The sequence below is a fragment of the Ovis aries genome, chromosome 1 (assembly GCF_016772045.2).
Source record: "Ovis aries strain OAR_USU_Benz2616 breed Rambouillet chromosome 1, ARS-UI_Ramb_v3.0, whole genome shotgun sequence".
NCBI classification, from domain to species: domain Eukaryota; kingdom Metazoa; phylum Chordata; class Mammalia; order Artiodactyla; family Bovidae; genus Ovis; species Ovis aries.
Window position 1 is genome coordinate 184,848,777 of NC_056054.1, and position 14,972 is coordinate 184,863,748.

Sequence of the window (14,972 nt, forward strand, 5' to 3'; positions counted from 1 at the left end):
CACTGAGGACATTATGCTAAGTGAAATAAGCCAGTCACAACAGGATAAATACTGTGTGATTCTACTTCTATGAGGTATCTAAAATTGTCAAATTCATATAGAAAAAGTAGGATGGTGCTTATTAGGGACAATGGGAGGGGAAATGGGGAATTGTTTTACAGGTAGAGTTTCGGTTCTGCAAAATAGAAAGGGTCTGGAGATCTGTTACACAGCAATGTGAATATATTATACTTAACTCCACTGAACCTTACACTTACAAATGGTTAAGATAGCTCAGGGCTGGTGCACTGGGATGACCCAGAGGGATGGGGTGGGGAGGGAGGTGGCAGGGGGGTTCAGGATGGGGAACACATGTACACCCATGGCAGATTCATGTCAATGTATGGCAAAACCAATACAATATTGTAAAGTAAAAAAAAAAAAAAAGGTTAAGATAGTAAATGTCGTATGTTTTCTACTACAACTTTTAAAAATTAAAAATGAAAAAAATTTATATATGCATACAATGGAATATTGTTTGGTAATAACAAGGAATGAAGTATTGATATATGACTATGACTTGGATGAAACTTAAAAGCATTCTGTGAAGTGAAAGAAGGCCAGTAACAAAAGGCCACATAGTGTGTGATCCCAATTAGGTGAAATGCCCACATAGGCAAACCCACAGAGATGGAGAGCAGATAAGTAGTTGCCAGGGGTAAGGGAGCAGAAGTGGTGGGGAGTGAATGCAATGAGAAGGTTTCTTTTGTGGGTGTTGAAAATGTTCTAGAATTAGATAGTGGTAATGGTTGCACAATTCTGACTGTCCTAAAACCACTGAATTGTACACCTCAAAAGAGTAAAGTTTGTAGTGTATGAATTATATATCCATAAAGCTTTTTTTTAAATTAATGTGAAGATTAATGTTTTAAGTCCATTTATGACACAGGAAAGTGAAGGAGAATAGCTATGAGGCTCAGATACAATAGAAACAGGAAGACTCAGGCTTCTGGAATTATTCTCCTATTTCCCCCACTCTTTATGAATTCCCTTGTCTTACTCTGGTCTCCTGCATGCGTTTCATTTTCTTTTAAATTAGCATTCTGTTCTTTCATGTTTGTGAGTGTGTTTCCAGCTCACTGAGATGTAATTGACATATATTAATAACATTGCATAAGGTTAAGGTGTACAATGTAATGATTTGATATATGTATGTATTGGGAGATACTTTCCATAATAAAGCGTCCTATTATTTCTTTCTCCCTTTTTTTACTGTATGGTTTCATTTATTTTAAATTCTGGATCATGTGAGCTAATCTATAGTGGCAGGAAGAAGATCAATGGTTGTCTGGGGGGAAGGGGACAGGAGCAAGGATTACAAAGGCATTAGGAGGACACTTTCAGGAGTGACCGATTGGTGGTTCACCATCTTGATTGACAGGATGCTTCCATGGGTGTGTACATGTCAGAACTGATCAGACTCAGTTTCACTCACCCTATCTCTTCCATTTACCTTCTTTTGCTGTTATGGCATCAGCTTTTGTGCTAACACTGTGTAAACCACCTATTCTTGTGAATAAAAGGTGAGTATGTAGGTATAAGAATGTCTGCTGATGTTTCTGTGCTCACATGTGTGCGCATAATTTCTGTATAAGGGGGACGTGAAGGTATGGTTGTCGATGGCTATGCACGTGTGCTTGAAATGTCATGCCAGTTATTTGGCTGGAAACATTATAAAGCTAAAACTCAGACAAAGAGAGTTATATCATTTTAGGTGGCAAATAATATGTGTGCCAGCACCTTATTAGGCTCTGAAAAGGCTATTTTATTTCTTGTAGTATTAGGAGAATTTTCAGTAAGTTGACACCAGATAGACAGTGGCTACTGTAGCTTATTCTTATGAACAGATAGGAGTCCAATAGGACAGAGTTGAGTTGTCTGCCTAATTCTGTGTTTTTAACTTTTTTTAAACGCCCAAAGCAGTCCTCCTGAAGCTCCTTTAAAATTACAGTCAATATTTACAAAAAGAAATGTCTATTTTAATACTCAAAGCAAAAGAGAGAGAAACCTAGATTTTTATAATTTCTGGAGACAGAAATCAGATGGGACCCAATAATGGATAAAGCAGGACAGCTGGCCCACCTCAAAACCAATAGAGGCGACTAACTGTAGGAGTTTCTCCAGGCATAGCCTCAGACAGCTCCAGACTCAGAGTGGGCAGGTACAGAGGAGATTAGTATGCTCTGAGTAACAAAGGACTCCTCCTTTCTTGTGACCTTAATGCTTTATTTTAGTTGCCTACCACTGGAGCTATACCTTGTCATCACCAAAACTGCCCCACAATGAAATCATGCATGAAGTCAAACCATGCTTCCAACCATGACATTGAACATGGAGAATTTCATAGAGAAGATTTATGTCAAATTTTTATGAGAAAAACATGGGGATAATTGTCGAACCTCAAAATTGTCCAACCATAAATTGATCAAATTTATCCATGCAATAAAATTCCATGTGTCCAATTAATGTTGCTGTAATTATTATTTAATTATTTGGATCTACCCCATAACATCGGAGAAGGCAACAGCACCCCACTCCAGTACTCCTGCCTATAAAATCCCATGGACGGAGGAGCCTGGTGGGCTGCAGTCCATGGGGTCGCTAAGGGTTGGACATGACTGAGCGACTTCACTTTCACTTTTCACTTCCATGCATTGGAGAAGGAAATGGCAACCCATTCTAGTGTTTTTGCCTGGAGAATCCCAGGGACAGGGGAGCCTGGTGGGCTGCTGTCTATGAGGTCGCACAGAGTTGGACACGATTGAAGTGACTTAGCTTAGCTTACCCCGCAACATATAACAACATACATACAAAACCATATATATGGAAAAATATCTATTTCTGCTTTATTGACTATGTCAAAGCCTTTGACTGTGTGGATCACAACAAACTGTGGAAAATTCATCAAGAGATGGGACTACCAGACCACATGACCTGCCTCCTGAGAAATCTGTATGCAGGTCAAGAAGCAACAGTTAGAACTGGACATGGAACAACAGACAAGTTCCAAATAGGGAAAGGAGTATGTCAAGATTGTATATTGTCACCCTGCTTGTTTAATTTATATGCAGAGTATATCATGAGAAATGCTAGACTGGATGAAGCGCAAGCTGGAATCAAGATTGCCAGGAGAAATATCAATAACCTCAGATATGCAGATGACACCACACTTATGGCAGAAAGCAAAGAGGAACTAAAGATCCTCTTGATGAAAGTGAAAGAGGAGAGTGAAAAAGTTGGCTTAAAGCTCAACATTTAGAAAACTAAGATCATGGCATCTGGTCCCATCCCTTCATGGCAAATGGATGGGAAAGCAGTGGAAAGAGTGACAAAATTTATTTTGGGGGGCTCCAAAATCACTGCAGATGATGACTGTAGCCATGAAATTGAAAGATGCTTGCTCCTTGGAAGAAAAGTTTTGACCAACCTAGATAGCATATTAAAAAGCAGAAACATTAAAGTTATAACCAATCTGGACAGCATATTAAAAAGCAGAGGCATTACTTTGCCAACAAAGGTCTGTCTAGTCAAAACTATGGTTTTTCCAGTGGTCATGTATGGATGTGAGAGTTGGACTATAAAGAAAGCTAAGTGCTGAAGAATTGATGCTTTTGAACTGTGATGTTGGAGAAGACTCTTGAGAGTCCCTTGGACTGCAAGGAGATCCAACAAGTCCAGCCTAAAGCAGATCAGTCCTGGGTGTTCTTTGGAAGGACTGATGTTGAAGCTGAAACTCCAATACTTTGGCCACCTGATGCGAAGAGCTGACTCATTTGAAAAGACCCTGATGCTGGGAAAGATTGAGGGCAGGAGGAGAAGGGGATGACAGAGGATGAGATAGCTGGATGGCATCACCAACTCAATGGACATGGGTTTGGGTGAACTCCAGGAGTTGGTGATGAACAGGAAAGCCTGGAGTGCTGCAGTTCATGGGGTTGCAAAGAGTCAGACATGACTGAGTGACCGAACTGAACTGAACTGAAGACAGCATATTAAAAAGCAGAGACATCGCTTTGCCAACAAAGGTTTGTCGAGCCAAAGATTTGGTTTTTCCAGTGGTCATGTATGGATGTGAGAGTTGGACTATAAAGAAAGCTGAGCCCTGAAGAACTGATGCTTTTGAACTTTGGTGTTGGAGAAGACTCTTGAGAGTCCCTTGGACTGCAAGGAGATCCAACCAGTCCATCCTAAAGGAAATCAGTCCTGAACATTGATTGGAAGGACTGATGCTAAAGCTGAAACTCCAATACTTTGGCCACCTGATGCGAAGAACTGACTCATTTGAAAAGACCCTGATGCTGGGAAAGACTGAAGGTGGGAAGAGAAGGGGACGACAGAGGATCAGATGCTTGGATGGCATCACCGACTCAATGGACATAAGTCTGAGCAAGGTCCGGGAGTTGGTGATGGACAGGGAAGCCTGGCGTGCCTCAGTCCATGGGGTCACCAAGAGTTAGACATGACTGAGTGACTGAACTGAACTGAACTGAATGTGGTTTGAAAAGATTCATGTTTTCTCCCCACATAATCCTAGTAATAGAACATACGTTGCCTAAGATATGAATGGAAACATGTCCTTGTCTGTATCCTTGCTACTTTACCACACAGATGTCCAAAAGAACACATTTTTAATAATTTACATATTTCTCTGTAACATAGATCATTTATAAATATAGGAGCTACCAAAAAGTCATTCATATCACATCACCCAGATAAAATCCTGGTATATTTAATTTCTTTCTAACTTTTTTAAATCTTTTTCTTTCTAACTTTTAAATTCACTTACATATACATACTTAAAAAAATACATATACATACTTAAAAAAAAGTGTGTTGAATTGTACAAACTATTTTATAACCTGCTTTTTTCATTTGTAGTACTTAGGAAGTATTTGGCACTTCATAAGTTCTTGATGCATATTTATGTAAATAAATATTGAATAAATAAATGAACATATTTCCATGTAATGAAGTGGTTTTCTGTGACCTCATTTTTCCTATCACAATTGTACCGAATTCCACTGTGTGAAAAATTCTCTCCCTAACCAGGCCCTGCAGAGCTGAGGAGAAATAAGTTGTGTGATGGACACAGAGATGCGCCGTGCAGGCGCCTTCAAGGGGGAACACGCTGCCCAGCTCCTGAGAGTACCACAGCTCCTGTCTCCCCTGCCCACCTACTTCAGGGACAGCCTTTGTTACAAAAAGCCAATTCCCAGGGCAACCTGTGTCTAAGGACTGATTATAAAGGGAACCAAGTCACGGTGACTGTAACATGCCATCTTCCTCCAGGGTTTCCTCGGCTGTCCCGCCTGCATGGCAGATTGACCTCCCTCTCCAGCCAATCTTGCTCCTTCCCTCTCCCTTCTCTCTTCCCTGGGTATTTACTCACTAATAAATGCACCCTGTACTCAGTCTCCAAGTCTGTTCCTGAAAAACCTAACCTGTTAGAAGGATGGTCCTGACCCACGAGAACCCCGAAAATCTATTGATTAAGGCATTGAGTAAATCCTAACATCACTGCCACGACCCATCACTCACACCAGGCTAAGTAAACTATCATGCGTGTATCCATGGCGTGTTATGCAACCACTGAAATAAACATTTTCTTCAGACATTGTTGGTGCTGGTGTATGACACCTGGCTCCAGAGGAAAGGAGGAAAGAAAAAGGGAAGGGGAGAGAAGAAATGGAGAAATTAATTGGATAACAGGGGATGATTGATTGAGCCCTTTATCTCTCAACCTCTTTGTTTCCAGGTCTCCCGACCCTTATCAGTCTTTGGACCAACTCAGTGTGGCATTCCTTGGGCAATTCTTATCCCCATAGACATAGCATCTGGAAGTTATAGAAACTGAAACTAGACATGACCCTGGACACGTAAATGTGTACCAGCATGACTGAACAGTCAGGACAACAAAAAAAAGGCCTTTTTAATGCCCAAGAGCAAAATTAAGGATTAAATCACACTAAGAAAAACAAAACAAATCAAAATCAAAACAGAAGCCCTGAGTGTGTGCTCAAGGAAGCCCAGACCTACGAGGAATCCAGACGTGTGATGAGATGAACCCTGTCCAAGTGCTTCCATCTGTCAGAATTACACATTCCAGAGCAGCAGAAATCTACTGGCTGAAAGTTTCCTGTTACTTCCGGCCCTAGAGAGGCAGGCTTAGGCAGCATCAGGCTCAGCCCATGCAAGATGCCTTCTCCCAATCACAGACCACCCTTCCCTGGTCCCAGAGGTTCAAAGGATTGGTGCAGGGTAGAAACGCACCTCTGGCCAGGGCAGCGTGCAGAGGGAGCCGATACAGTACCAGGAGGAGGAGGAGAGGGTAAGGTGAGTAGACCCATTCCACCACGCAGGGAAGATACCTGCACTCTTTGGGGCTGGGTTGCTTTCCTGGGAAGGGAGTGAGCTGTCTGCAAGGGAGAGGGGAAGAAGTTCATTTCCTGATGAATAGAGTCTGTCATTTTTTTGTAAGTTAGGATATTGCGGCTGTTCACAATATCTTTTACTTTAAACTGTACAACTGCTTTCTCAGCCCCTTTGTTGTGGTTCAGTTCTCAGAACTGAGATAAAGTTCTTCCGTCGGGTATTATTCACCCATCCTGATTTCCACCTCACATTTCCTCACAGAAAAACCAAGAAAAATCCGAGAACCCTGGGAAAACCTCTATCTCCTGACTAAATCTCAGATTGACAGGCACTTGTGTGGGCTTCCAGTTTCCTTGTAGAGTCAGAAAAGCAACAAAAAAAAAAAAATTAGCCTAGCAGAGAGAAAGTTTCCCAGCCTTCTTGTCAGAAATCATTTGGTCCTGCGTATTCATAAGGGGATTTGTGAGGCAATTTATTCATGTTTCTTCTCTGCAAACAGTTCTGCTTAATAAATGTTGAAACAGGTCAACAAATTAGCTTCATCTACACAATGTTATATTTACATAACTTCTTTTCACTCTGCATCAGTTGGTGGTTCCATCAGGGTTTGCAGGTTGTATTTTTTGTTCTAACAACACTTCCACACATAATACAGGTTAAGATTCAAATAATATGAGCACTACTTTACATTTATGAACTTAAAACCCCACTTATAAATAGCTTTAAAGATACTAAAGACATTTTGAATTTTTATGATTTTTAATGTTTTTTAATTAAAGAGCATGTTTATTGATTTTTTGCCTGAATAGAATTGCTAAGCACTACAGAAAGAACTCACTTAGATTGTACATAAATACATATTTCAGTTATGTATATAGGTTGGGTTATACAGTTTTCAAGCCTTGTAAGGAATTGTTTAGTTCTAGTAATTAACCTTTCTCCATGAGGAGAAGTATTTCTTATTTTGTTTTCTGTTACAACAGAGTTTTTAGTTTTTGTTTTCGTTTGTGTGTGTGTGTGTATGTGTGTGTGTTTTGCTTTCTGCAAAAAAAAAGGGGGGCGGCATAAAAATCAGCTCACCTGGGAGTTTTTAGCTATCTGGAAAGATTCACAGACTTGTAAATACAAAAGGGATCTTTGACACCATCTAGTCAAGGAAAGCAAATGAAATCTCAGAATTTCTTTCGGCCCCTCCTGCTTACATTCTCACCCAGGGCAAACAGTGGTCAGTCCTAGAATATGCTTCACCCTGATGCTGGAGTCTGGGCCTCATGTCCATGCAGGCTACCCACACCCCTGATGCGTCACTGTTCCCTCGCTGGGGCAGAGACCAAGTTCGTGGGGAGGTACCTTAACCTCACCTCCCCCAAGGAATCTCCATAGTGTTCCTGCCCTGGGGTTGGGCATACCACTTGCATTGCCTGCACCCGAGGCCCTCACTGGGCTGAGAACACCTGAGCCACTGCTTACAGCTTAGTGCTTGACTTCAGGTTGGAGAGTGACTCAGATCAGCACAGCAAGCATCAGGAGGCAAGAGCTCACTGTCCCATAGAACTCTCTGCAAAGATGGAAATGTTCTATACGACAGCCACTAACCACATACAGCTATTGAGAATTTGAAATGTGGCTAGTACAACATAAGGATTGAATTTTTTTTTAAACAGGTTGAACTTTATTCTTTAAAAAAAATTAATTTATTTAACTGGAGGCTAGTTGCTTTACAATATTGTAGTGGTTTTTGCCATGGGTGTACGTGTGTCCCATCATCCTGAACCCCCCTCCCAAGGATTGAATTTTAATTGAATTTAATTAGAATCTAAATAGTTTCAAGTCTCTACTAGTTACTACATGAGTCAGAGCAGGTTTAGAGTTTTAAAGCAAGAAAAACTAAGGGATGCTCTGAGCAATGGGGGTCATGGCCGTGAGAACAAGTGCCTTCTTTCATCATTCATCATTCCCAGGGACTCATCATACCCTAAATGTAAGCAGACCAGCAATTCTCCTGATATAATCTCCACAGACATCTTTATCCTCACCTCTGAGTCGTACAAGCGTCTGGTCTAGTTCTGGGTTTCAGAATCTGGGCTAAGGCAATGGCCTATTGTCTATTTTGTCCTCTCCTATTTCTGCTTTTTTTTCTTTTTCTTTGTCAAATTTCACTAACAGGAGCTAAAATGGGAGGTGTGGTTTGTGTGTTCTCTGGTCCAACAAACTTGGGTGAGGAAGAGGTAATGAACTTGAAAAAATGATCTCATGCTTGGTGGGTGAGTCTCTCTCCTTTTTCTCCTGCTTTGAAAATTGGTTTGTTTAGTGAGCAATGATTTTTAGACCTATTTTTCATTGTGTCTGGAAACATCAACACTGTGTAGATGAATAATTTTTAGAAGAAAACCAACTGAATGAAGACACAAGGGGAAAAAAAAAAACACATAAAGAAAATCCAGCCTCTTAAAAAAAATCTGCACTCCTCAGAGCAAAGGAACTCCCAGGATGTTGTGCAATTGGAATAAATCATCATGGTGCCAGGCCACTGGGCAGTCTTCCACAGGGTGGGGCTCACAGGGGCTTTACTATGTGTGGAAAATATTTTGAGGTGAACTGAGTACTTTCAGCCGGGGGCAATGTCATTTCTAAAGAGGACAGCAGCTACTCCATCCTCTGCCACTACCAATTTCACTTTCTAAAATTCACTCCATCCCATCTGCTTCCTTTACTACCCCTCCCAAATAACAACAAAAAAAAGGAAGAAAGAAAAAGAAAACATTCAAATATATTTGAGGGAAGCATTGCTTTGAAATAATTCAGGAAAGTTTCAGGAAACCCCCTATCTGAAAAAGCTCACCCATACCGGGAGCTAAGTGGAGAGGGGCAGACACACTCACAGTATCAGCAGTCAGTCCCTACCCACAGCCCCAAGCCCCCAGATCATGAGGCAGGGAGTTCATTGGTTCGGCTCTTCCCGCTCCTTGGGTCTCTTTCCCTCACATGGGGTCTCCCCTCTTCCTGTGGAAATTTGGATTTCTACTCAAATCATTCACAATGAGGCATTGATATTGATGGCTTGTGAGGCTCATTGCGCTTTTTTTACATGTATTTGCATTCTAACCAGGAGCAAAGGAGTGATTCTCGATTTGTGGAAATTTAGAAATTAAGATGAAGAGTGAGGAAGACTTTGACTGGAGAGCAAGGGTAGAAAGTTCTCACCTTGTCAGCTTTTGCTTATGTGACTGCCCTTCTGGCAGGGCGTTAGGAGTTTCTCTTCATTTTAAGGAAATATAAAGGGAGGTAGTAACTCCCTACCTTAGAAAGAAGAAAGATGAGTCCTGGTTTAGGAGTCAGGAGACCTGACTCAGATCCTGACTCTGAAAATGACACACCAATGACCTTGAACAGGTCGCTTACCCTTACCAGCTTTGGTTTCCTCATCTGCACCAAGATGGGACTGACTATACAGCCCCCCGGTCTGCAGCCAGAGCTGATAGTGGATCATACTACGAAAGGGCATGTAGCCAATAACGACCCTGGGGTGCGTGACACCTTAATTTCTCCGCGATCACATACCTTCTCAGTAAGACAAAACTACCAAGAGTGTAGTCATTGACTTTGGAGTGTGTCACTGGTCAAGTAATTTGAACGTTTCTGATTTTGTTTCTTTAATGCAATTATTCGTCAAATGACTTTTTAAAATGTACAGCAATCTATTCGTTTTGGGGTTCAGAATTAACTTATTAACAAATGTGGGTAAAGAAAAGAAGTAACAAAAAAGAAAGAAAAACAGGAACAAGGTGTCAGCTTGGGTTGTCATGGCAGAGGCAAATAGGGAAGAAAAGCTCCCCCCGCTCATACACACACACGTACACACAAGTGCACCGAACAGGACCCAGTGTGGGCTGCCCTTGAGAACTGTTTGATTGGGCAGAGAGGGAAGTAGGGAAGGAAGGATAATTCTGGGCATGCGTGCTTGAGGAAAGGAAAGGCTTTTCAGCTGAGCTTCAGAAGATAGTAAAGAGTTCAAGAAGCAAAAATGAGACACCACACAGAGGAGCACAGGAAAGTGAGTGCGAGGCCATCAGAACATGGTTGGTACGGAGTGAATACAAACAGGAGTTTGTGCTTTATCTCTTTGGTTGACCAGCCTCTCTTCCCTGGGCCAGAAGGAGAATAAAATCAGACTGGACCAAAGCTATAGACACAGGCAAAGGGAAGTTATTAGTCTGTCTCTAGGAACTGAAAAGCCAAAAAGGTCTCAAATTCAAGTGCAACAGAGAAGGAGAGGAGAAATTTGAATTTGCAGAGATTGGTGAGCAGGAGAGTATGGGTGGACAAGTAAAGCCATCTGGAATTAGGAAGCAAGAAGGCGCCTGCACCTGAGCTTGTGCTGGGGTGGGGACTCCACCCCTCCCCATCCCACTCCCACCCCCACCTTGAACTGAGGATGTAGGGAGCCTTTGCAGGTGTTTAAGCAGGGGAGTGATAGAAAACCAGAGTTTGTTTTAGGACAGTGCATCTCAAGACTAAGTGACTGGTACTTGGGCTCTGCTTAGTCGCTCAGTCGTGCCCGACTCCTTGCGACCCCATGGACTGTAGCCCGCCAGGCTCCTCTGTCCATGGGGATTCTCCAGTCCAGAATACTGGAGTGGGTTGCCATGCCCTCCTCCAGGGGATATTCCCAACCCAGAGATCGAACTCAGGTTTCCTACATTGCAGGCAGATTCTTTATCAACTGAGCTACTGGCCAAATCCAGCCCACCGCCTGCTTCGGTAGAGCCGTGCTGTTCATTTCTGTGCCCTAACTTGGTTGCATGTCATGGCTAGGCTGAGTTGTGACAGAGACATTATCACTACAAAGCCAAGAACAGTTATTATCTGTCCCTTAACAGAGGGTTTGCCAAGGTCTGAGTTTACTCGCTCAGTGTCTGTGTATTGTTATTGTTTCTTTGCCTAACCTTTGAGATGTCTTGATCCTGTGGCCCTGAAGACCGCAGCAGGCATCTATCATGACAAGGACATTGTCTGAGATGGCTGCAGGCCGTCAAACCAGGGAGCTTTGAGCTTTGACATTGATGTCCCCCTCCCCAAATGTCCCAGCAGCATCCTTTACAGCAACCTTTCCCACCCGGAATCCCAGGTGTGTTTTCCCTAAGCCAGCCCCCCGGCACCTGTTTGAACAATTTTGCCTCATCACATCTCCAGTTCTGGGACTATGGGAGCAGGATCACAGTGACAGGTTATGCCCGGTCACACCTGGGGCCAGGCTGCTGGTCAGGAAGGCCCACTGAGCTGTGGAGAGGAGGTGTCTGCCTCAGGTAGAGCTATTGTAACATTGTAGCATTTAAAAAGAACAAGAGTAAAACTCAACCTGAAGAGACATTTGCACTGGGAGCACTCTCTGCTGTCTCCTGATGGAGGAAGCCCCAAGACCAGGGTCATTATTAGTTTTCTGGGTCCAAAGAGCTGAAAGAGTAGGTGTCAACGTTTTACTGATAAAAAGCCCTATTACTTCCTCATCCCTCTTATGCTGCTGCTGCTGCTAAGTCGCTTCAGTCGTGTCCGACTCTGTGGGACCCCATAGACGGTAGCCCACCAGGCTCCTCCTTCCCTGGGATTCTCCAGGCAAGAACGCTGGAGTGGATTGCCATTTCCTTCTCCAATGCATGAAAGTGAAAAGTGAAAGTGAAGTTGCTCAGTCGTGTCCAACTCTTAGCGACCCCATGGACTGCAGCCTACCAGGCTCCTCTGTCCATGGGATTTTCCAGGCAAGAGTACTGGAGTGGGGTGCCATTGCCTTCTCCGCATCTCTCTTATACTGTGCCAAAATTCTGGGGCAAGCCGCACCCCCACCCAGGAGAGCACAGAGGCCCAGTCAGACAACTCCTAGAGGGGAGCCAAGGGTGGCACAGCGCGGGGATGTGTGGGAGGGAATTTGGGGGCTAGGTTCAGAGAAGTGGAACTCACCTGAACGGCCAGCCAGCCCTCTGTCTGACACTTAGAAGGCATGTTAATCTTTGTGGAACACCACAACAATTTGATGTATTAGATTTAAAATAACTCAGTAAATCATGTTGGCCTAAGTTCATACTATAAACTAGAATTCAGCTAGGCAGGTAGTAGCGGGCACCCAAGATTTAAGGAAAAATCTGTAGGAGGAAAATGCTTAAAATGACCAATTCTGATCGTTCATTTCTCTTCAGCTTAGGAAATGACTGCCAATTATTCAATTTCGGCATCAAAGAAATGTTGCCCCAGTAGGTGGAACATCTGTGTTCTATAGGGTGGTTTAAGAACCCCTGCTCTAGAAACTTCACTCTGAAGGAGTGGAAAGGAAACAGAAATGGGTGGATCCATCTGAGCCAGAAGTCAGGATCTGGAAGTGGGAACTGGAAAGAAAGGGTGAAATGTTCTTAGGAAATATCAGAAAATGATCGCATTTGTTTCTACCAAAACTATAAATCAGTTTAAATCAGGGGCGTGCATCTTGCAGAGTTCTCCACAGAAATAAGAGCCAATAGGACATATATATAGGGAAAAAGATTTATTTTAAGGAATTGGCTTATGTGGCTGGGATGGGGGTGGGGGGCTGGCAAGTTTGAAATCTGCAGAGCAGACTAGCAGCCTGAAAATTCAGGTGAGCTGGTGTTGCAGTCTTGGGTCTGAAATCTGCAGACTTAAAACTTGTACAGGGTTTCTATGTGCAATCTGGAGGCAGAATTGCTTCTTCTTTGGGAAACCCCAGTCTTTGTTTTTAAGCCCTTCAACTGATTGGATGAGGCCCACCCACATTATGGGAGGTAATCTGCTTTACGCAAAGGCAACTTATTTAACCATTAATTACATCTAAAAAATGTCATCACAGCCATACCTAGACTGGTATTATATTTGACCAACAACTGGGCCCCATATCTAATCAAAGTGAAAGTGTTAGTCCCTCAGTTGTGTCCAACTCTTTACAACCCCATGGAAAGTAACTTGCCAGACTCCTCTGACCATGGGATTCTCCTGGCAAAAATACTGGAGCGGGTTGCCATTTCCTTCTCTGGGGGATCTTCCTGACCCAGGGATCGAACCCGGGTCTCCCACACTGCAGGCAGATTCTTTACCATCTAAGCCTCCAGGTAAGCCCTATCCTAATCAAGTCAACACATAAAATTAATCATGGAAGGGTATTCATTGTGGTACTTCCTTATCAGGCAGGCCAAGACAAAACTCAAGAAATTTACTAACTTTTTAAGGCACAACTACTCCAGGCAACAGAGACCATCACAGCTCATATTCCTTATGTAGAAAAGGGCCCACTTGTCCCCCTCTTTTGGTCTCATGCCTGACCTCTATGGAAAGGTCAACAAATTCATAATGTCTTTTTTTTTTTTTAATAACCATCAGCAGGGCACTATGTCAGAGTTTTTCTTTGTGCAACCTAAATAAGTTTATTAGTTTACCCTTGTGCACAGGCATTTACAAGCCTTCCAAGAACTTCAAAAGATTAACCAGGTCTGATCCTTTTCTTTCACAGAAATCACATTGCCTTTGTTCTAAGTGATCCAGTAACACAACCCCTCCAAGAGGTTTCTCCAGCTAGTCTACTAGGGAAGTAAACTCACTTGCCACCATTTTCTAGGAGGCTTTCCTAGGAGTTTAGTTTCCCCTTGAGAGATTGTGTAATATCAGCCTACACATTAAACCAGAGTTTTCCAATGCCACTCTTGAGCACCTTCTAACTTCTTTGGTAACTGCATTTTGAGCAGCAATCTGCCTCTATGTTTCTTTTCTGTTAGTTCTAGAAATAGCAGTTTCCAACCAATCTGGGGCTAGCCTTGTGGTTAGGAAGTTTAGAGCTGAAGAAGCGAAGCTCTGGGAAGCTCAGGCTCCGGACTTTTGCTTCAGCCAGATTTTGATCTGAGTTTGTATGAGAGTTTCATATTGAAGTTGTATTTTCATATTTCCTTTGAAAGTGTGGCTGTTTGTTTTTAATTGAAATATACTGATGTACATTATACAAGTTACATGTGTACAATAATAGTTATTCACAATTTTTAAAGATTATACTCCACTTATAAGTATAATAAAATATTGGCTGTATCCCCACGATGTACAATATACCCTTATAGCTTGCTGCTGCCGCTAAGTCACGTCAGTCGTGTCCGATTCTGTGCGACCCCATAGACGGCAGCCCACCAGGCTCCCCCATCCCTGGGATTCTCCAGGCAAGAACACTGGAGTGGGTTGCCATTTCCTTCTCCAATGTATGAAAGTGAAAATGAAAGTGAAGTTGCTCGCTTATTTTATACCTAATACTTTGTACCTCCTAGGCCTCTCCCCCTCCCCACTGGTAACCACTAATTCGTTCTCTGTATGTCTGTAAGTTTGCTTCTTTTTTGTTATATTCACTAGTCTGCTGTATTTTTTCAGATTTCACATATACATGATATCATATTTGTCTTTCTCTGTCTTTCACTGAGCACAGTAACCTCCAAGTCCACCCGTGTCAGTGCAAATGGCAAAATTCCATTCCTTATAGACTCTATCTTCTTTATCCATTCATCTGTTGATGGACACTAAGGTTG

At 42.7% G+C, this 14,972-nt stretch overlaps 1 protein-coding gene across 1 annotated transcript in view; it reads left to right on the forward strand.

Moving 5' to 3' along the window:
• The first annotated feature begins 6,307 nt into the window (after nucleotides 1-6,307).
• Nucleotides 6,308-14,972, forward strand: part of UPK1B (uroplakin 1B) — a 31,148-nt gene continuing 22,483 nt past the window's right edge. The window contains exon 1 of the mRNA XM_012094983.5: nucleotides 6,308-6,372. The gene's annotated coding sequence lies outside the window, so the exon portion shown is untranslated. The remainder of the gene's footprint in view (nucleotides 6,373-14,972) is intronic.